This window comes from Adelges cooleyi, unplaced genomic scaffold (assembly GCF_023614345.1).
Source record: "Adelges cooleyi isolate 19-005CV unplaced genomic scaffold, UGA_ACOO_1.1 ACOO_flye_CR_arks_rails_tigmint_CR_PRNA_118, whole genome shotgun sequence".
Taxonomy (NCBI): Eukaryota; Metazoa; Arthropoda; class Insecta; order Hemiptera; family Adelgidae; genus Adelges; species Adelges cooleyi.
In genome coordinates, this window is record NW_026095771.1 from 819,999 (window position 1) to 842,090 (window position 22,092).

At 29.2% G+C, this 22,092-nt stretch overlaps 1 protein-coding gene and 1 long non-coding RNA gene across 2 annotated transcripts in view; one reads left to right on the plus strand and one right to left on the minus strand.

Moving 5' to 3' along the window:
* The window catches only part of LOC126847703 (uncharacterized), a 330,437-nt gene that overhangs the window by 147,544 nt on the left and 160,801 nt on the right, over window positions 1–22,092 (minus strand). The gene's annotated exons all lie outside the window — the stretch shown is intronic.
* On the plus strand, window positions 1,481–4,060 carry LOC126847761 (uncharacterized). The gene is made up of 3 exons (XR_007687127.1): window positions 1,481–1,509; window positions 1,570–1,714; window positions 4,051–4,060. It is a non-coding gene; the product is annotated as an uncharacterized LOC126847761 (long non-coding RNA).

Here is a 22,092-nt window from a genome sequence, read left to right on the forward strand (position 1 = left end):
TTAAACCCAATGAGAAATTGAGAGGTTCACGATTAAATGATAGCCCTGTATATAATTTTATATGATATAATTTTTTTTTTTAAACTAGGTATACCATGAATCAGTAAACAGTGCTAGTGTTGCGATTTTTATACTCGACATACATTTTCGTCCAAATTGAAATCTTTATAAACAGACTATTTATACAGTCATGCACAAATATGGACAGAGGTACTGATTTATTTGTCTAACATAAATCATTTTAAAATCCATATTTTGTTATTTATGATTTTAAATATGGTTTTAAAGTTATTTTCCTGTTGTATTATGTTTTGCAAGTTCTCAATTCTAATAGAATGTTTATACAGTTTTTTACAATAACAAACATTATGACTTGGCTGATATTTACAATTTTTATTAGAGATTTGAAACCTCATTCTGCTTTAAAATGACAATATAAAAAATAGGCTCATAAATAACACCTTTCCGTATACGAACCGTAAAACATACTTAAAAAGACTAAGTCAATAAATTGTAGAATAACAATAACTACATGTTGTCTTAGAATACTGTAGTAGCACACAGTATGCTTACAGTCTAGTTAAGCAGTATATTATAACAGTTGAATATTTTATCTGTGTGATACAAAATATGACGAACATCAAGATTTTTCTTTTACTTAGCCTAGCAACGTGTGCTTCGTAAGTATTTTTTAAAATATTATTTTTGGTATTATAATTGTATAAAAAATGCCATCAAAATGAACGTTTACTTTCCAGGTATGGCGGTAAAGAAATAACGGATAATTTAGATAATGGTTAGAAAAAAATCATTTTTAATTAATTTGTTTTAATAATAATGTATTTAATTAAATTATAAGACAGAAATGCAGTTTTATTTCCAGTTGAATTTTTTATTTTAATTTTTGTTTGTAATTTGTGTACTCTCTTTGCTATAAAAAGAGGTAAGTCAAAAGCTATGTACACAAATTAAAAAAAAAAAAAATTGTCTGGCATTTAAACTGTATAGGGGTATGCCTGATGAATACTCGATAAAAATATAGGAGTATATTCATCATGTTTACAAGCACATAAAAAAACCCACATTATAAATCCAATATCTTCTCAGCTTCGCATTGAAGCTAAAACGTAACAGATACTCGTATGTACAAATGATTTATGTGACGTCAGATTAGCCCATGCACAATTATGCTTTATAACGAGTGAAAAAAGTAGGTTTAACTGTTAGTAGTTAAGTAGTTTAAGTTATAGCGTCGGATTGGCAAATGTGAGATCATCTAATAATATGTAAAACTCCCTGAAAAGTTGGTTTGACTCATAAAAAAAATATTTAGTAATTATTGTTTTTATTCGTTGATTACCAGAAACAGAAACTAAAATACAAACAAATGTAGCTTCAGATACAACTTCACCTGAAAATAAAATAATAGCTGACCTGGAAATTCAGACTGAATCTGGTACAGCTTCACCTGAAAATGAAATAAAAGCTAAAATTCAGGCTGAACCTCAAGTAAAATATACTATTATTTTTGTTAAATCATTTATTATACTATTGTATAAAAACTTTTAGGAAATATTAATTCTATGGGACACTATAAGAGGCGACAGAAACTATATTAATGAAGAAACTTTCCTTACCTATTATAAAGATGAAGAACCGAATGAATTGTCAAGCGTTATAAAAGAATTCGGCCATCAGTATTTATTTAGTCAAAGTAATCGTTATTTTATTATTCTACACGTAATATTTGTACCACTCCAAAACATTTTATTGAAAAAAAAAAATTACCTTATGAAACATTTTTTTCCAACTTTGATAAGATGTTCGAAGGTACATTTTGTCATATTCTAATTTTGTATTTTTGCGTCGGGACCCTAGATATTTCTAACTTGATATGAACCAATTTCTTAACAAAAGATGCTCATAGATTGGAAATCTTACCTGAAACGTACTTTAGTGGGACGAAAATGTATTAAATTCACCGCTTCCATTTAAAAATCGAAGAAAAAAAATCATAATAAACATTTATATAATTTTAAAATCAAGGAAAATCCAAAATAAAATCATATAATACAATTGATAGTTAATTATTAAATAAGCTGGCTAAACCCCTTACAAATCTGGATTTGTTATACATGGCACAATCTTTACAAATATAAAACTTCTGAGGGGTTTTCATGAAAAATATGTCACCTTTTACAAGAAATGAAATTGAATGTGGTGTTATAAATTTCCAGAATTTTGATCAAGCTAGTTACTGGACGTCTTAATATGTGAACCAAAATTTAAAATATTATTTCGATTCTTTTAGATGTCACCCCCCGGTAGAGGTAGTTAATTATATGGGACATCACAATTTATTATAATATAATACTGATTGTGTACAACATTTTAACAATCCTCCGAAATGTGGACATTTATGCTTAGTGTTTTTGTATAATTTATCTGAGGGTTTAGATTTGATACAACGAATGTTTTCAGCTCGATACTCAGTCATAGATGGTATTGTAAACTAGGGAAAAGTAGAAGTTTGTTCTAAATTGAAACACCTCCAAATTAATAGCCCATTCGCGTTTGTAGCATTTCAATAGTGATGAGGTAGGGGCCTCATAAATCTAGAGGAAAATAGGTATAAGAGTGGTAATAGACGACGATTGTGGACTACCTGTAATTTTGATACTATAACGACCGGTTGGAAATCTCATCTGAATTGCAGAAGACATACAAATAATAAAAAGGATATGTCTTCCCAAATTCTATGAAATTTGAAAATACAACAAATTTATTACGAAAAAAAATTGGCAGCGTCATATGAGGGGAAGAGACATATGAGTAAAATAGACGCAACTATGGAGGCAACCAGAAACGATACACGAGAGCTATACTGAAGTATTGCTATCTATAAAAAATGTGTATACAAGATAGAAAACGAAATTGCAAACCCAATCCAAAGGGATTCGATACACAAAAATGAGTGATTTGACAATAAATCACTCGTATCCTGTAGAATCATTGCTTTATGTCAACTGACCTAAAAAAATTCCTAAAATTGAAACTAGATGCAAGCCCATGAAAACATGATTACAAAACAATCGAGGAATATATAAAGTCTTTCGAGGAAGCGATGGGTATAGACTTTGACATAAACAACATATAAGAAAATCCAGGGTTGACATCCGTTGCAAAAATGTGTTTGAATTTTTTTTGGGGAAAGTTCGGTCAAAAATCTCACTTAACCAAAACAGAGATTTCTATTGTATGATAAAATAGAAGTTTTTTATACTTCAGTATTTCTGAATGATGACGTGATTGAAGTGTCATATAAAAATACTAAGGAGTATATAAAAACCAATTATAACTCAAACGTCTATATTGCTGAATTCACAACATTTGACGTAAGACTACGGTTGTATGATATGCTTAGTAAGTTGGGTAAAGCTGTCGTATAGGACACGGACAGTGTGTCCTATATCGATTATGGTAGTGCTGAAGTCCAAACGGAATGCATGTTAAGGGAATGGACAGACGAACTAGGACAAAAATATTGGACACAAGGGCGAGGGTATTGGCGATCCGCGATGGTAAAGTCAACTTATAATTAGGTGCAGCATGACGTGCATTGTCCTATGTGTGCGATTGTACCTCTACCTACAACCAGGTGAAATATGATCGTTATAGTAGTTTTTCAGACAGATCGATCAAGTATGAAATTTGTAATGTTAAAATTATATGGTCTGAAAACAACGGTCAACGTTTTATAAAGGGTAACATGAACTTGGATTGGACTAATGACAACTTTGTACTTGCTTACGATTTGTTCTACCGATTTATTTTACAATCTCAAAATTTAATTAAACCATCAATAACTACGGAATGGTTTTATTGCAATAAAAAACTCTTCTTGTATGTATTTGAAAGGGATTTTTATCACATTCGGTGTTTAGGGTTTCTGAAGACCCGTGACCTCCTCAATCCTAGTATGGTCCATTCCCAATAAAAAATGATCTCACTGTGCTTGATTTTCTTTTGCTATAATGTGATGGTTTCTAGGTGACACTCAACCTGAATACATAATGTATTTTGACGAATTTGCAAGAGCTGCGTCTCAAGGCTACATACAAATATGTTCTACACAGGTGATGTCAAAACTATTATGACGTTATAGCTTTATTCTATGTGCTTTATAGTTTCATACTGGTAAAAGTTGTTTTATAATAATGTTGTGTAACTTTTAAAAAAACAATTTCTAGGCGATGATTACTGTCTTCAAAGAAATTCTTTGGTTCGCACACAAACGAACCAACAAAAAACATGTTACCCTTAAAGACATGGCTAAATACTATGGATCAGTAATTCCTTTACATCCACGCAAATATTTTAAGACCTACAGAAAAAAATCAGTGTTTGGTAATATGAATTTTAGGACCTACTTTTATAATCGTAAAATAAACTTGGGTGTTTATATAGTTTTAGCTAAGATGATTTAACAGTATTGTGATACTATTTTAATTGTTTTTTTTATTATCAAACCAGTGCCGTACTTAGGAATTTTTCCTGGGGGGGTCCAGATAATTGTCATAGCAAAACTCAACTAAATTTTCAAATGCTAACCTTTCTTCATCAGTAAAAGTTGAAGTAAATAAACATTCAAACCCTTCAAACATTTTTAATAAAACATATTTATTACCGATTTTTTATAATACATAGATAAATCAATAGCTATACCTTCAAAAGCTGATGGTTTAAAAATCGATTAGTAAGTTAGCTGATAAAATTGTCTACAAACGGCATAAACACTGTCACTCTTTAGTACTCTTCTACAGAAGAAACTTGGGGATTTGCTCTATTTGATTGTTTTCTTGCTGTTCGTTTCTTAGATATTTTTGTGCCATTAGCATTTGCTAAAGTCTATTAAAATATTAAAAATTAATAATACTCCATGTTGTACTACATGAAAATAAGGCTTATATCACATACTTCTACTTTGTCATATAAAAGATGAAATTCTTTTTTTGCATCCTGTTTCATTTCTTTTAAAGTATTTTTCAAATCAATGCGTTCTTTCTGTAGTTTTTTACAGACAGGCAGTCCAAAGGAAAAAAAGTCTAAAATATATTTATTGTGTTAATGTTTAAAAATTAGAATTTACCTTTGTAACATATAAAGAAATAAGAAACTCAGAATCCAATACAATTTTTAATAAAATATTAGCATCTATAGAAGATGTTGCACCCCATGTAGAATAAATTGTTTCAAGTGTTTTGACTACAAATGGTAACAACTCAACAAAATCGTTAAATGACTCATATTTCTGGACCCATTTTGTTGCACACTGCCTTTTAAATTGTTATTATTTTATTTAATTATTGTTGTAAATTATATTAACATACCTGAATGGTTTAATTTTTTATTTACATTTTGCGAATGGTCGTCATCACGTGATCTTTTCACATTTTTGCTACTATCAGCAGTACTATTTTATGATTACTATACAACTTGTGTTTAATTCTTATATTTTGTCTTGATTCACGTACATACACACCTCAATATCCAACAATTATGATTAAAAAAAATGTTTTTTCAAATTAATAATTAATAATAACATAAAAAACAAAATTTCACATGTTTAAATTAAATATTAATGGGACCATGGGGGGGGGGGTCCGGATCCCATGGACTCCTCCCCCATAAATACGCCACTGTAACCGATATCAACCCAACTTAATCTAATTAATGAAGAAACAACTGTTTTTGTAATATTGCCAATTAGTATAGACTATACAATTATGTATTTCACTTCTATGTTTAAAAATATAGAGAAAATACTAATGAAAACGCTTATCAGCCCAAACTTTCAGGATATTATTGAAATATTTAAAAAATGTTCTCAGTTTTGTTGTAAAACTATAAAAGAGTTTAATATTTATTAATTATTTTTATTCTATTTCTAGTAATTTATTGTTGGTGGTTTTCAGGTAGATTATTTCGAATAACATTCCCTGAGTTTAAAAAAGCCATAAACATGGGTGCCCTTCCAAAACCTGTGCGTGATGTAATTGCATTTCAGACGGTACATTTTGTTTGTTTTTATTTATATTAGCTATTAATAAGGGTACACTTAATATGTGCGCCTGTACCCAGGGATATTTAGTTCGAACATGTACATATTTTACATGCATGTTTAAGAACCATTCCTCTCCCTCTTTGTAATTCTTGTGCAAGACTAAGACAGGGCTACATCAGCTGTTTCACAGACACCTCAAAATATGAACATAACTTATCGTGGGTCTAGAGTCTAGACAGAAAAAAAAATCATAATTTCAAAAACAATACCTTCTCAGTTCCTCGTCGAAGCTAAAATATGAATCACTTATTATATTGTTTTATTACTATTTTTTAGGAAATAGAATATCTATTTCACACAATGAAAACTAGAGACTATGTTTCTTACAGTGACATGTGCTGTTACTTCGAAGACTATGACCGCCAGGAATTCGCAAACACGACGAGGGATTACGGAACCGAACATGACCGTAAGCATGATGCTATATTTAATTAGCAGTTAACGGCTTAACAAAAAATAAAATAACTCAAATTATGTATAATTAATAACAGTACGCTTTACGATAGTTGACAGCGAGGGCTATACACACGAATATAGAATGGAAATTGATAAATTTAAGGAGATCGGGTCTAAGGGACTCGTACCAAGATACGGCGAGAAGGTAATGTAATATTTCAAAATGTTTTTAATAATTGGGGTGGTAACGGATTTAACTGGTGGTAAATCAGTTTAATTTAAATTAAAAAAAAAATGAACGATGCGGTTAAACCGATAAATGCTTAACTGTAAGTCGTTAAAATAATATATTGTTAGGACCAAGTTTACGATTACCGATAAACAGGATAATCATTTTAACGTGAACCACTCGATATCTCATAGGGTTTAATAAGAAATTAAATTTTTTTTCTATTGTTATTCTCCTAGGTGACCTCAATTTTTCGCATTTTTTTTTTGATTTTACCATCCTCTAAACTTAGTTTTTTTGATAACAGCTTATTAAACTTAAATGGTAACGCATCCATTTCAACTTTATAAATTGAGAAAAATGTATTAACGATTTAAAATGGTTGATAACCAATTTTGAACAACTATTTTCAAAGTTATAAAAGTTTAATAGATAGGACGGAAGGGGAAGTGCGTGCAGAAAAAAAAATGATAAATTTCACCATTCCTCCTGCTCAAAACTTCAATAACTTTAAAAATAGTTATACAAAACTGGTTGTCGACCAGTCAAAATGTTTAGTACATTATTCTCAATTTTGAAAATCCCTACTTAGCGGCTTTAATAAACATTTTTAGTTGATGAAAAATGAATTTATGAAAATAATTCCAAAAAAACAACGCAAAGAGAGAGAATATGTTACTTTCAAGGAACTAACTAAATATTATGAAAAAAAAATTCCTTTATCTCAACTCGAATATATAATAAGTTACTACGGGGAAAAGCATGGTAAGCATATGATTTTGAATCACTACTTTTATTAATCGTAAAATTATCTAATGTAAGGTGGTGTTAATCAATTCAGTTTTAGCTAAGGTGGCGTTTTTATATTATAATCATTACTACTTCTTTACTTCGGATAATAATTATTTTAATCGAATATAACCTATTCCTGACCTTAACTAACCGATCTATATTTAATTTTACGTGCAAATATCTACACTATACACTATGCATGACTTAGTTAAGTATAATAAATCGGTAAAAATTGCACTTTTATTTGTTTAATACCTATTGCAAATCATTCGTCTAAGAATCTAAAACATATATGATCAACTCCTATCTTGTGTAAAATCTCCTCGGGTTCGCTTATGGATTTTTGATTCACACATAAAATGTACAAAATATACTCATTATTTAAATCAATACTGTTCATGTTTTACATGAACAGTATTGAACATTAACATTTTTTTGAACATTTCACCCTTTACTCCTTGAGCTCTTTTTATAAAACACAGAACACTATAGTACAACATTTAAGTATTTTTAGTTATTTTTTCGTCGTTATATTTATGAAATTATTGTTTTCCAGATGAAGAATACCGATTAAATTTTAATGACTTTAAAAGGGCCACAAACAGTTATTATTTTCCAGATCTGTTATCTGATAAAATTACGGTAGTAAAATATAATATATTACTGTTCAAAAATGTTTCATATGATTTTTTTTGTACGATTAAAAAAAAATTTGTTCAGGCGATATATACTCTATTTAAGAACATAATTCCAAAAACAGACAGTCGAAACCATATTTTGCTCAAAGACGCGATTAACTATTTTGGAACAGAAACATACCTTGAATGTACGCTCATTCGACTTTTCCAAAAATACGGAAAATTCGAACATGGTATATATAAATTTCAATAAAAGCATTTATGTATCTTAGGTTTAGATTATATAATATTGCAGTTTTACAGTACTGAAAGCATAGCGTTATAATTTAAATTACTTTGGATAGGCGTTCGGTACTTGTATACTACCGTACTAGATGTTGAACTACACTTTGAATGGAATGGTAAGTGTGATATTTATTAACTTCGTTAAAATTTAACCGCAAAACTGCCTTTTGTGGTACGCAGTTTTGTTAACATGTTTGTGGTTTAACAGTAATGTATAGTGTCTAATATCTATATCACTCGGTTTATTTTTCATATCTAGCCTAACCGAATCATAATACAATTTACTTGCAACTTAATCAATGCATTCATTTTTTTGGTTTACCTTGGGTAGTAATTTAGTCTTGGATCAACAAAGAAAATACTTATTGCATTAAAATTTCCTGAAGCTAAAGAAATGATCGAAACCTACCTCGTGTATAACAAAATTATGTGTATAGTTAAACATAATTTATTCAATGGTGTTTACCTCCTTAGCAAAATATAACATATTAAAACCTAAATACTACTTTTTGTTTCAATCTTCTTATACACCTATTATGTTTGAAAAATATCACTGAATCCATATCTGTGTAAACATTTTAGCCTTTAAAAACTGTAATGCTATTTTTGGAACATGTTGTACTTCGCTTTTTAGGCGTGAAAAAATAAAACATTTTAATAGTAACTTTTAGTAATGTAATCATTTTATTTATGTTATATTGATAATCAGGTGGACAATACCTTTTGTATTTCCCTGACTTCAAAAGAGCCCTAAACTATGGAAACCTTGAAGTCCCAAAGTGATCGAAATTTGATTCAGGCTGTCACCAAATGTATAAACATGTTGGTAAGAAGAACGTCAATATTGTGATAAGCAAAATAATAGTTAAATTTCTTTATAAATAATTATTTACTAACTCTTCAAAATAATGAAAACAATTATATTAATTATATTAAACCATTTAATACTTATTTAAACACTGTCATTTAATTTAATAAAAATATACCAAAATAATACATGTTGTATTTTTGTTTTTAAGATCTGTACTCGTATTCATCGTCTATTATTACCACTTGTACACTTAATTAATAATCGTAGAACTATTGTTATATGCTCAGTTAACTCTGGTACAGTCGAAGACTACTTAGTTATTTACATATAAAATATAATTTCAAATATTTCATGTCAATTGACAAAAACTTTTTATTTAAGAATTTTTTTTTATTTACCTAAAATTGTTAAAATGGGTTGTATTATAAAACAATAAAACAATTTAATATTTGTTTTAAATTAGGTACCTATATTTAGTAGTTTATAGTACTTATTATTTATGTTAAAATTCATACCTAATTTTGAAAAAATATTTATATTGGACTTATTAACTGTAGTATAAGTCTAGCTATCTGACAGATCAGAAACGACCTACAAGAAAGAGGGCCAAGTAAATCATCTACGAGTTAGCCACCGAATAATAACCAATAGTCAAAAACATATTTATATGTATACCTACAATTAGTTTTAGCTGTTTTTATAAGACAAATGTGTTTGCTGACAGTAATTATTATATTAAATGTTTTAAATCATTTTTTACTTTATACTTATTGTTAAAAAAAATGTCAATAATAATATATCAGTTCTATGTCGCATCCATAGTACTTGTTCATTAAATTGTAATCAAAATCGTACATCAAAGTCTTGGAAATTTTCAATACAGAAAATCCTACATGAACCGGCTTGCCAACGGTTAAAACATTCTTAAAACACGCCTCAGAACTGCAATCGAGTGACATTTTCATGCAGTTCCGTACATTCTCCATAGTTTTACCTGTTAAAATAATGAAGTCTTAATTATTAGGATGATGTAAATTTTTTTTTCTAAGTTTAAACACATACCAAATACTGCATTATTTATGAGTTTAAAAAAGTTTTTTTGAGAGGCCTAGTACAGTAGAATATAGGCATAATAGAATTAAAGCAACGAAGGGACGGAGATGTCACAGGTCTACAGGAATTATTATAAATAAAAGCGATAAAATTGAATAAAATCACTTTCAAATAAACGCTTTCGTGCTTCTATTTTGTAATTTTATCGGTCATTTCAAAAACGACACAAGTCACAAATTTGAAATTTTACACTAGCTACAAGAAACTTCATAAATAGTTTTTGCAGTGATTCTAATTTCTTGTACTCAACATTTGTATTAAATATAAGTCTGACAAATTTAGTTTTCACACAGAATACGTAACTAAGTATATAGTTATTAAATTTGACAAAAAGACGTTTTTGAAAAATCGATGACCTAAGTCGTTTTTGAAATGACCGATCAATTTAATACTTTCTAACTTTGCTTACACTGTGCTTGGTTTGGACTGTACTGGCTTGAAAATACTAACTACCGATTTGCATTGAAGCGTTTTTTTGAAAGTGATTTTATCACTTTCAGATTTAAAAATTCCTATAAACCTGCTAATTCCTATATGCTCCTTCTCCACTATGCCCCGACCCCACTGTACTGTTTTTTTTTAACTAGATACTAAGTCTAATAATACCAAATACATCAGTATAATATCAATTGTCTCAAAATATTTCAAAAGCTGATGCAGAAAACGATAGTAAGACGTCACATTATCTGATCATTTATTTATCATCACTCTGCCAACATTTACTCCAATTTTGTTATTATTGTTAGAAGCGAATGTCTTATTAGATAAAGAGGAATATTAGTATATTCAACAGTGTTTTACCCACATAATACAATTTAATGTTCGTCTACCAACATAAAAACCTAATATGGAATTTATTAAAAAGAAATTTACACATAAACGAAATTATTTTATCTAATATTATATTTATGCTTTGCAATACATAAAGTTCATATATTGATAAAATAAAAAAAAGTGGTCTGATTAAAAAAACATGTTAATTAAATTGTAATAAGTGTAAGCTCTCTAAACTGTAAGACTTTAATTCAAATGTTTAAACTCCAACTGAAAACTACAATATAGTATAGTTTATAAGCTGATATGAACATTTTTATCACTTCATTATTATCACAGTTAAGATACCTCTATTTTGGAAGGGATTGACATAAATTACCCTTTCGGTTTAAAACAAAATTCCATTATTAAACAGATGGAAACAAATCAGATTTTCAATTACTTAAATATGTAATTTGGTAAGCAAGTAATATAAGCCACAGTCTACAATTACTACAATTTTTTTACTATTATTAGAAGATAATGTCTTCCTAGATAGAGAGAGAAATATTAGTATTTTACACAGTGTGTTTACCCACATTAGTAAAATTTAATATCATATAATTTATTATAAAATTAATACAAAACACGTCATGTAATTTGCTTAACTTAATTTATTTAATTACCTTAAATTAAGTTTTCAAATGACAATCCGGTTTTATAATAAAACCAAGAAACGAGGAAAAAATCTCTTCTTTGGAAGCGTTGGACTTAAATTACCCGTTTAGTTAAAACCAAATTCCATTATTAAGCAGGTGTACACTAATCAGATTTTCGATTACTCGAATAGGTACTTTGGTATTACAATATAAGCCAGTGTTATCACCATACACGGTGATTCAAGAACAAAATGCGCTTAAAACGAATGTTAGCCAATACCTAACTATATTATGAGAATAATAAATTGTGCATCTATGTACCGATTAAAACCAAAATAATAAATGTTTTACTATGATAACGGTTTTAATTGGTTAATTAACATAAAACCTTAATTTTATTTTTAAAAAAAATGTACGCGTACAAAAATATTTGATCTAATGTTATATTAATGCTTTGTACTTCAGAAAGTTTATACATTGAAATAAAAAGAAATGTGGTCTGAACAAATATAAAACAAACTGTTTCTTTAAAGTAACGCCTCAATAACACGATTGTTTATTGTAGACCCTCCAATCCCTAAACTATTGATCAAAGTATACATTATTATACGATGAAAGTCATGTTTCATCAGTAGCAGTATTTCTCTGCCCCGAAAAGCATCAAGCAAACAAGACTTTTATCGACGGGACGGTTATTGAATTAAACAAAAAAACTATGAAGCTCAAGACATTTTTTTATTGTTTTGTGCTATTCTTTTGTCAATCGGTAAAATTAACGGATATCAGATACGAATATCGCAGCGAGGATCATATCGATAATTATAGTAAGTCTGATTATATAAAATGCACATATCTGTTCAGTGGGCTAAAGCACATGCTGCTAATTCAGATTTTAATCAGCCCTCCATATGATACGCCAACAACGCTGACGGCCATTTACGAAAGTAATTATAAAAATACCATTAGATTCCAGATAGTTTCTTTATATAGTTTAAAAATAAGGCATATGGGATCCCTATGGCTACTACTTTTGTACACAAATTTAGTAACTGGTTTCGCTAAACGTTCAACCGATATACCGGCAGACTATCAAAAACTTGAAGCCACGCACAAGTATGTGATCAACAAACTACTTAAAGACTTAAATGGATGCTATAAAGATAATTCTTATGATAGTTTCTATGCTATGATTCAATAAAGGGTGTACACAAATAATACAGGGGCAATACAAATGCTGAAAAGAAACATTATATTAGCGGATTCATTGAATAAAGACTTTGTAGAGAAGTTAAAAATGAATAATCTTTTTTTTAGAAAATGTGATTTAATGTATATTAAGCAGCGCACGTGACATAAGCATATGGCCAGACATAACCAAAGTACGATTGGAAACATCTTTTCTTGACGCGCATAAACTGGATTGGTCTATTGACAACCTTAAAAACATTAAGTCACACAGTTACGAATCTGAAGTATCCGATGCGAGTTCGTCGAATGCTGATACAATAAGTTTGGCAAATACAGTTACCCATGTGCCGGTTGAGTATACCAGTTTGGAAAAGGCTAGGGCGTTTTTTGTTCGGCTTAGTAAGGCGTTCGAAAATGTCGATTTTAGCATCATTCAACTACTCATAGATTATATTGATGAAATCAAATTGGAAAACGATATGGAGAGGTTAGATTTTGATTTTTGTAGTCTAATATCATTATAAAAACTTAAATTAGAAATAGTTTTAAAATTAAAACAATATTATTATTATAATAACCCATTTGTTAACCATGTCATAAATGCAAATTTAGCTACAATAAATTATCACATTAAAATTTTAATATTTTTCCATTATTTGTTTTCGTTTTAGACTATTTAACCGTGACTGAGTCTCTTTTAATTTAAAGAAAATACTAACAATAAAACATTGTATACATTGTTTTGTTAAAATGAAATTATAGCCCCCTTGCAATAAGAGGTTGATAAATAAAAAAGTATTAATAACATGTCAACTCTATTTATCCACCACAACACATTTAACGTTTAAAAATTATGGTATTGAGTCTCTGAACAAATATAAAATAAGCAACAGCAAAACCTACTTTAATTTGAGGAAACATGACCACGTAATTTAAAGAAGATACTACCACGCGAAGAGAGCGTTGATATGAAATTTTTAGTGGTGCAAACCCAGGGAAGAAGAGGACATTTGTCCCTTCTTTTTGGTAGGTAGTTAAGTAAGTAGGTGGGTGGATACGAGTATGGTATTGTTTGTGGAAAAAATAAGGGAAGTTTAAATAACACTAATTGGGTGCAACATATTAGAACCTACTTGTAAGAAAATAAAAGTAACAGAGAAATTAAATTTGAGTGGTCAAACTAAAAGTTTTTGGGGTCGGTGATTACGAATTTAATATCAGTTCTCAATTTTAATCAGCCGGAAAAAACTTAAGTAAAAAAAAAAAAATTGAATTTGTGTAAACTTAAAGTCGAAAGTGGTACTTAAGCACAAAACTTAATAGTATCATTCTGCATAGATCTACAAAAATTTGTTTTAATGAATTGATAAATTTTATTTTAAGATTTTAGGTGTTTTTGTTAAAATATACGCAATATGCGAAAACACAGTTTTCCGGCAATTAAAAATTCTCTATTTATATACAATGTAAGCATAGTTATTATTTATTAGCATTTCAATTAACAGCGCTGTATACATTGGGCCGGTACTCAATCTAATCAGAATATGGGTAAATATTTCAACTGATTTCGATAACTATTCTTCAGCATAATAGTTGCTATAGTAGTTCAAAATGTAAGGTTTTTCATTTTGAAATATTGTTCGAATTTGTGAACATTTTTATAACTTGAGGGTTATTAATTGTTTTGCCCATTTCTATATTTTGCAATTATAATGTTTAACTGGTACTATGGATGTGTTATGCAATTTCAGAATGATAAATAGGTATACATGTTTCTTGTAGTTATATTGATGACCAGTGAACTCAGAATTTACCTTTGGCATATATATGTTTCAGTTATTATTATGTTGATTTTAACAGAACTATGCGTACAGAGCGATATCTTATGCATATCTCTCATTATACAGAGATTGGGTCGGGAGTTTACTGATTTCATTGTCCTAACACATAGTAAGTATTTAGTAAGATTAATCAGATATGTAGTTTCATACATAACAATTTTTATATTTAATTTAGTTTCTTCTAAATGATAAATTTATTTTTTCAGGTAAAACTATAATTTTTCAATTATTCAATCATGTGAAAAAAAATTGTACATTGCTATTTTATCTAAGACTTTTGCCATACGTTGGGTTGCAACCCCTACGGTGGATATAAGCACATTTTTTTGTCAATTTAGATTATATAACCTATGATGATATTTTTTTAAATATTTAATTCACTTTTTATTGTCAGGTCCGTCGTGAACTTTTTTACATTATAGACAATATTAAAATTACAAACCGAGAACTTTTTTTTAAAAATTCAATAGCCACTACGGTCATTTTTAAGGGATAAATTATAAGATAAATCTTAGTATAGTTTGTCCATCTACATCGTTAGTAGTTTTCAAGTTTTAGTTGGACAAGACGTATTTTGTGTCTATTTTTAAAGTTTGATTACCTAAAAAATTAATTAATAAAATTCAAGCTACTATACTTATATTATAAAAAATATAATAGTTTAACTAATATTATAACAAATTTTTGTTTTTATTTTTGTGCATTCCGTCTAAAACTTCTGGTTAACCAGAAGACTTTTCTATTTAACAAATAAATTTATAATATAGTATACAGTGGCTCTGAATACGTCCCTGGATTTTTAGCATCCCATAGAATTAAAAAAAATATGGCGCCCATAACTTGTTTAGTATTCTAATAATGTAAAAAAAAATGTGTATTCTATATATCAAAATTATAAAAGTCAGAGTCAATAAGTATAAAAAAATCATACATATATATATTTATATTTTTAAACGATTGTGTTTTTTTCAAAAGTAAATTGTTTGAGATAAAATTAAAATTAAATAATTTAAAAAAAAACAAATACGTTTTTGGGATATTCCGAAGAGTTTTGGCTAAACAATATAATATAGACTAGATAATTTCCATAACTCCACACTGTTTACATCATTAACTCTCTTAGTTTGTTGATCATTATATTAGAATACATTTGTATTGGCTTTTCCAAAATTTAATTATTTCAAATGATTTACTTTATACAAAATTATATGTTATTAAATTTTAATACATTTTTTGTTACAATCATGATTTTATTTCAATTATTATGGCTATTTGTATTTAAATAAAAAAAATTACTTAGTTAAAATTCAAAATATCCTATTGAAGAAACTCCCAAAGTATCTATGTAAAATGTATATAATTTGAATTAATTTAACCACTTCAATTTTGTTCATTAGTATGATTTGTTTATTGCGTGTTTTGAGTATTGTTGCTTACAAATAATTTACCGAGAGGAGAAACATCGGTTTTTTATCCATTCCAATATTTAAAATGTTTGCCGTACTGCAAAAAATGTAGTATATTTATAATTTAATAGGTTTTTAATTTAAAAAAAAAAAAGGGTTAATAATTAAAATGAATGTATTTATTTTTGTTTGTAATTATTAGTTAAAAGAAATCATGTAATATATATTTGTTTTTATTAAACATAGATGAGCGTAATGCTTTAATTGATAACAATTTTAAAATATTTTAAAGAATAATAATTATTATAATGGTTACTGAACATGTCTAATTAATATTGTTTAAGATTGTGAGCTATCTTTAGGACAGCAGGATTGAGGTATGATATATTTTGTACAGAACAATACAATTTCCATGTATTTCGCAAAGTTTAATGTTTTATCTGAAAAAATAAAATTAGTTTTTTTTTTTATCAGGCGATGACCAACAGTTGTCTTCAATTAAATAATTTAACTCTTTTTAAATTACCTTCATTGTCGAATTTCTTTATATAATTTTGCCCTTTTTCGGTAGCCTTTACACATTCTTCCGACAAATAGCTTATAACATCCTCCATGAAGCCGTCATACTCATTAGGGGACAGTACACCGTCGTGGTTACTGTCGATATGCTTGAATGCCATCATGGAAGTTATGACCTCCGTTAAACAGAACGCTGTGATATCCTAAGCAATTGTAAATTTTAAAATGTATAATAATAATTAATTAGTAGGTAGGAGAGGTAGTACAAAAAAAAAAAATCATAACATCGAAGAACTTTAACAAAATTATAAACGATATTGCATTTTCAGCAACCATCTTATTGCGTTCTGCTGCAGCGATGATTAAATCAACCAACAGTGTTGCAGCGTGGTCTGTGCGAGTTTTAATAATTAGTAGTTGTCCAATTACCAATCATACCTAATACAATATAAATACAATTATTAATTCTTACCACCGGAATCAAATAGTGGTTTCAATTCGCTGAGTTTCTCAGTAGTTAAACCAAGCTCTTTGAACACTTCTTCACTTGCCGCGGGATCAATGCTACCGGTTTGAGTATTTCTATTTTCGTACAAACTGTCAAACTTTTCTAATTGAGCTAGAGTCAGACCACCGCCTTACAATGTATGAACAAATTATTAAAACAAGCTTTGTGTTAGGCTGTACCTTAAAAAAAATATTTTGTTAATTCACACCCCCCCTCCCAGATCGATAATAGTCTATTTAAAAATTAAATCCCTTAGAATTCCACATCCCTAGACTGATGAACATTTTTAAAATTAAAAAAAAAAATCTAAAAGCTGAAATAGAGATACTTCAAAATGAGTCGCATGATATTTCATGATACAAATTGTTTTTTATTTATATTTTCAAGTGTCATATTTAAGGTGTAAGATCCAGCTAAGCTGGTAAGCTTGGTAAAATATTTATTTTGTAAGCCAGATTCCAACTAAAAAATCATTGAACTATTTGTCTTATGATGAAAGAATTTTGGTTTTTTCACAGTATTTGATCTATTGATGGTTTGATGGACAAAAATTACTTGACTACCAGATAAATAGGTGGTTTGGAGTCGTTAAAAATTTAAATAACACAACGGTTATTTCATCAAATCTGAAATATTATATTCAAAAAAATGTTTATAGTTTTTAACGATTTATTTTTTTAGCTTCGATGCGACCAACGATGCTATTGGTTTTATAATGTTATAGGTTTTTTTGTGTCTGTATACAATGAGTAACAACTCTGAAAACCACAAATTTTATCTGTTTGGTATATGGGGGGGAGGGGGCAAAGTTGAAATAGTTTATATCTTCACCCTTAAAATTTACTATACGTGTTTTAAATTTCCAAATGTAGAAGCTAGGGGGGGGGGGGTAAAAGTTGAAAAAGGGGTTTTAAGCGTTTTTATGGAAACCCCAGTATGGAATCTACACATTAAATGTAGAATTTCCTCAGCTTTCTGAAATAATTAACAGTATTTTTTCCGAAAATCTAATACTATTTTACATAAGAAACTGACGGTCTAAGATACTTTAAAAAAATTATAAAAAATTAGTGTCAAGAAAATAACTAAAAACACTTTCTACGACCATATGACCAAAATAATCGAAAAAAAAACCCAACAAATTTTGAGAACATTCTTTTTGTTGTAACAGACATGTAGTGTAATTTTCAAAAAAATCCGCGGGGAGTCACCCTAAATGTTTGTTCGTATTTTGCATACGTCCCATTTATTCAAATATTTAAAAAAATTTTTGGGGCGATAATATGTAATATTATATAATCCATATAATTAAAGAACGAATCATGATTAAAACCTTAATATTTATAAATAATTAACGATGTAATCACTGTGCGTCGAGAGGTAATTGTTTAAGGATGGCGTACATTTAAAAAAATGGTCTTGTTTTTTTTTTACCTCAGTCAGTCATTTCTACTGAAATATGCTACTTTTTAGAAGTATATCATATTTTCCGCTAAAGCCTGCTTCTTAAAATATATATTTTTTTTAAATTATCAAATTCAAAAGAATAACAATTCTCAGTATGGAATAAATAATAACAATAAAATTAATACAATACCATTTGAACTATAAAGTCAGTTGAAAATCTATTGTTACAATTTATTTGTATTTTAGGTGAAGTTGACAGGTATATCTTGCATCTTCCTCGTGGTTATGATAATAATTGTTTTTTTTTGGGGGCGATAATATGCTTAAAGTCTTTATAGTATTTGTGATATTCATCTATCCATATAATCAAAGAACGAATCATGATCAAAACTTTAATATTTATAAATAATTAACGATGTAATCACAGTGCGTCGAGAAGTAATTGTTTAAGGAAAGCGTACATTTGAAAAAATGTTACTTTTTTAGACTAGATAATCCTAAATAACATATTAAATGTTTTCATCACAACTTGATCAAACAGTATTTTCTTTTATTTATTTAAACTATTATTATTGTTGCTATAGTAGTTTTCAATATAAATAAATATTGATTTTTCAAAATAGTTCGTTTCTTGAATATTTATCATTTTATTATTTTTAAATTTAACAGTTTTTTGCTTTATTTTGTTATACATTTATATATATATATATATATATCTTCATTTATCGTTGTATCTTCTTAAAGTTCCTAACTGCTGAGCAGAGGACCGTCGTCTATAAATGTTACGCCTAAATACTCCATCGATACCCGTCATAATTTGCGTTGTCAATAAGGCCGTGGAATTGTTGAGGAGGCAACCGAACGTCGACCGCATAAACTCTCGGAATAGCAGTCCTTCGTTGGACCGAAAGTCGATGTTAAAGTCTCTGCACAGAACTAACGGTAGGTCGTATAATTTTAATCTATACAAAAAGAGAAACAATCCTTTGAGCTTGATGTAGTATGGTAATAGATATGGTTTAAAAAAATTCCATCTTGTCCCTTAACGTCGTGTCGTACAATTGGTATGTGGCGATGAGTAGTACTCACTGACCGTCGATCGTCGTTTCAGCTTTGCAAATGTCCATATTTCCGTTGTCGTGTTTCCATCGTGATATCAATTTGTACGAAGCTAGTAAAAATTTGTCGCAATCTCCGTTCGATAGCCAAGTTTCGGATAGTGCGAGCAGTCCACACGATGGTAGCACAAAGCCGGTGATGATGTCGATCGAATGCCCGTGTAGCGACTGAACGTTTAGTGAACAGAATGTCATCGATTCGGCTGTGCGGCAGCGATAACGATCGACAAATTCACGGCAGTGGGAGGCGTGCGTACACAAACGATGCTGTAAAAGGCATGCAAATTAGGTACCAATTTCTTTGAAGGGTTCCTCGCATCCGTGGTAAAATCGATGGTCGGAATTCCTAAAACTAAATAAATCACAATCCATAGGTATATACAAATCCGAATACATAGAAAATGTGTACTATAGACCACTTATATTATACTATTTAGTAATATTTATTCGTCGAATAACTTTTAATACATAGGTAAATTATATTGTCATATATCAGCCAACACATGAACCCACATTCTCCAAAATTACATACCAATTTCTTAGTAATGCCCATTTTTAAATGATTTTAATAATTATAAAATTATAATATACAAAATTTAAATTTGTCGTGGCACCCAGTGGACAATGGTTTTGATGTAGTATTGTAAATATTTGATATGATAATAAGAAAAATATATAACTACCAGCTACTTTTTTGTACTTACTGCAAAAGCATTATTTTGGCTTCAAACTTTTTTGTGATTTGTAGGCGGTTTCTATTGTTAACTTCTCCCACTAGGAAAACAAAGAAAATTACATTAAAAACCGTCGAAATAGTTCGACGGACCTGTCCGCTTTCTGTTTGACCGATCCTTTAGCGAACTTTCTTAAAGAGTTTCTCGCGTCTGTGGTAAAATTGATGATCGGAATTCCCATTGGTTGGGAACAGACCTTCGTACAAGGAGCAGCGAGACAGGGCTACAGAGCTAAAATTATTTATAACTATACTCACTTTTTTACTAACCTAGTTTTTGGGATTCTCTGCGTTAACATACCATAAGTCGACGTCTTTAAGCACAACGCTCGAATGATCCACAACGTTCGATTCTTTATCGAGTAACGTATGTGATGAAGTAGGGATTATTGTTTGCCGGTTTCTCTTGTTCAACAACGCATCATCGGTATCCAACGAATGGTCCGTTAAATTCAAAGGATCTACAACGTCGGGTTCTTTCTCGGCTGGTAAGTTGTTTGATTCCATAGGCCGGTTTCTTTTGTTCAACAACGCGTCGTCAGTATCAAACGAATCGTCCGTTAATTTGATGTACTTTGTTTTATTATAAAAACTTTCGTCAATTATACTTTTGTTTAACCTTTGTAAACACAAGTTCTAAGTGACTTATATACTTGTATTTCAAATCCGAATTTTTCACATTGGCTACTTTCGTTTTAAATAGTCTAAGTCTAATTATTTCCAAATTTGTATAAAACTGGTCGTGATTTCATCAAAATAAAACGCTTTGATGCGAATCTGGGAATAGTAAGAATCCAGCACAGTCCAATTAGTATGAATGGTGCAAATAATGATGAACTTCTCAAACACTTATATTAACTAGTTGTCGATTGGACACTGGCAGTTATTAAACACAAGCAGACTCAGTATGTTGCTTTTGTTTATGTATTTGTATTATAAGTTTGTTTTTAATATTGTGACTACGACGAATGCTTGTCAAAGGTTTGCACGGTTATGAATTACAATTGTAGTCATTATAAATAGATAATATTATCTTCATTAGTACAGAACAAACACGATATTTAGTGCTATCTTTATTCTACCAAAAGAATATACATTAATAAAAAACTAACAACCACCCAGAATATTCAATACAACTCGAATTAATACAATTCTGAGTCCATGCAAAATTTAACACATATATCTTTTATAAATTGAGGGTAGTACTTGATCAGGTATGTTGAAAGACATACCGTACAATACGCGCTAAACGAAAATATTGGTTGTTATAATTCCATGGCAAACCGGTCTGTACTTAGTTGACTAAATCACAGGCATGATACGGGTACGCAGTTTTAATTACACTATAAACAAGTACCTATGTCATAATAAAAGGTTAGCATAGTGGAGTTAAACCACCATTAGAGACCATCTGGTTAAGATTTATACATACCAATTGAAGGAAATAAGGCAAATGTTGGATTATTTTACAACACTGTAGTATACATATACGACTTTATTTCGAAAAAACAAGCGGACTACTCACCCCATGAGTTGCCTTGTAGTATTTTTAAAATTTTAAACTAACCTTTA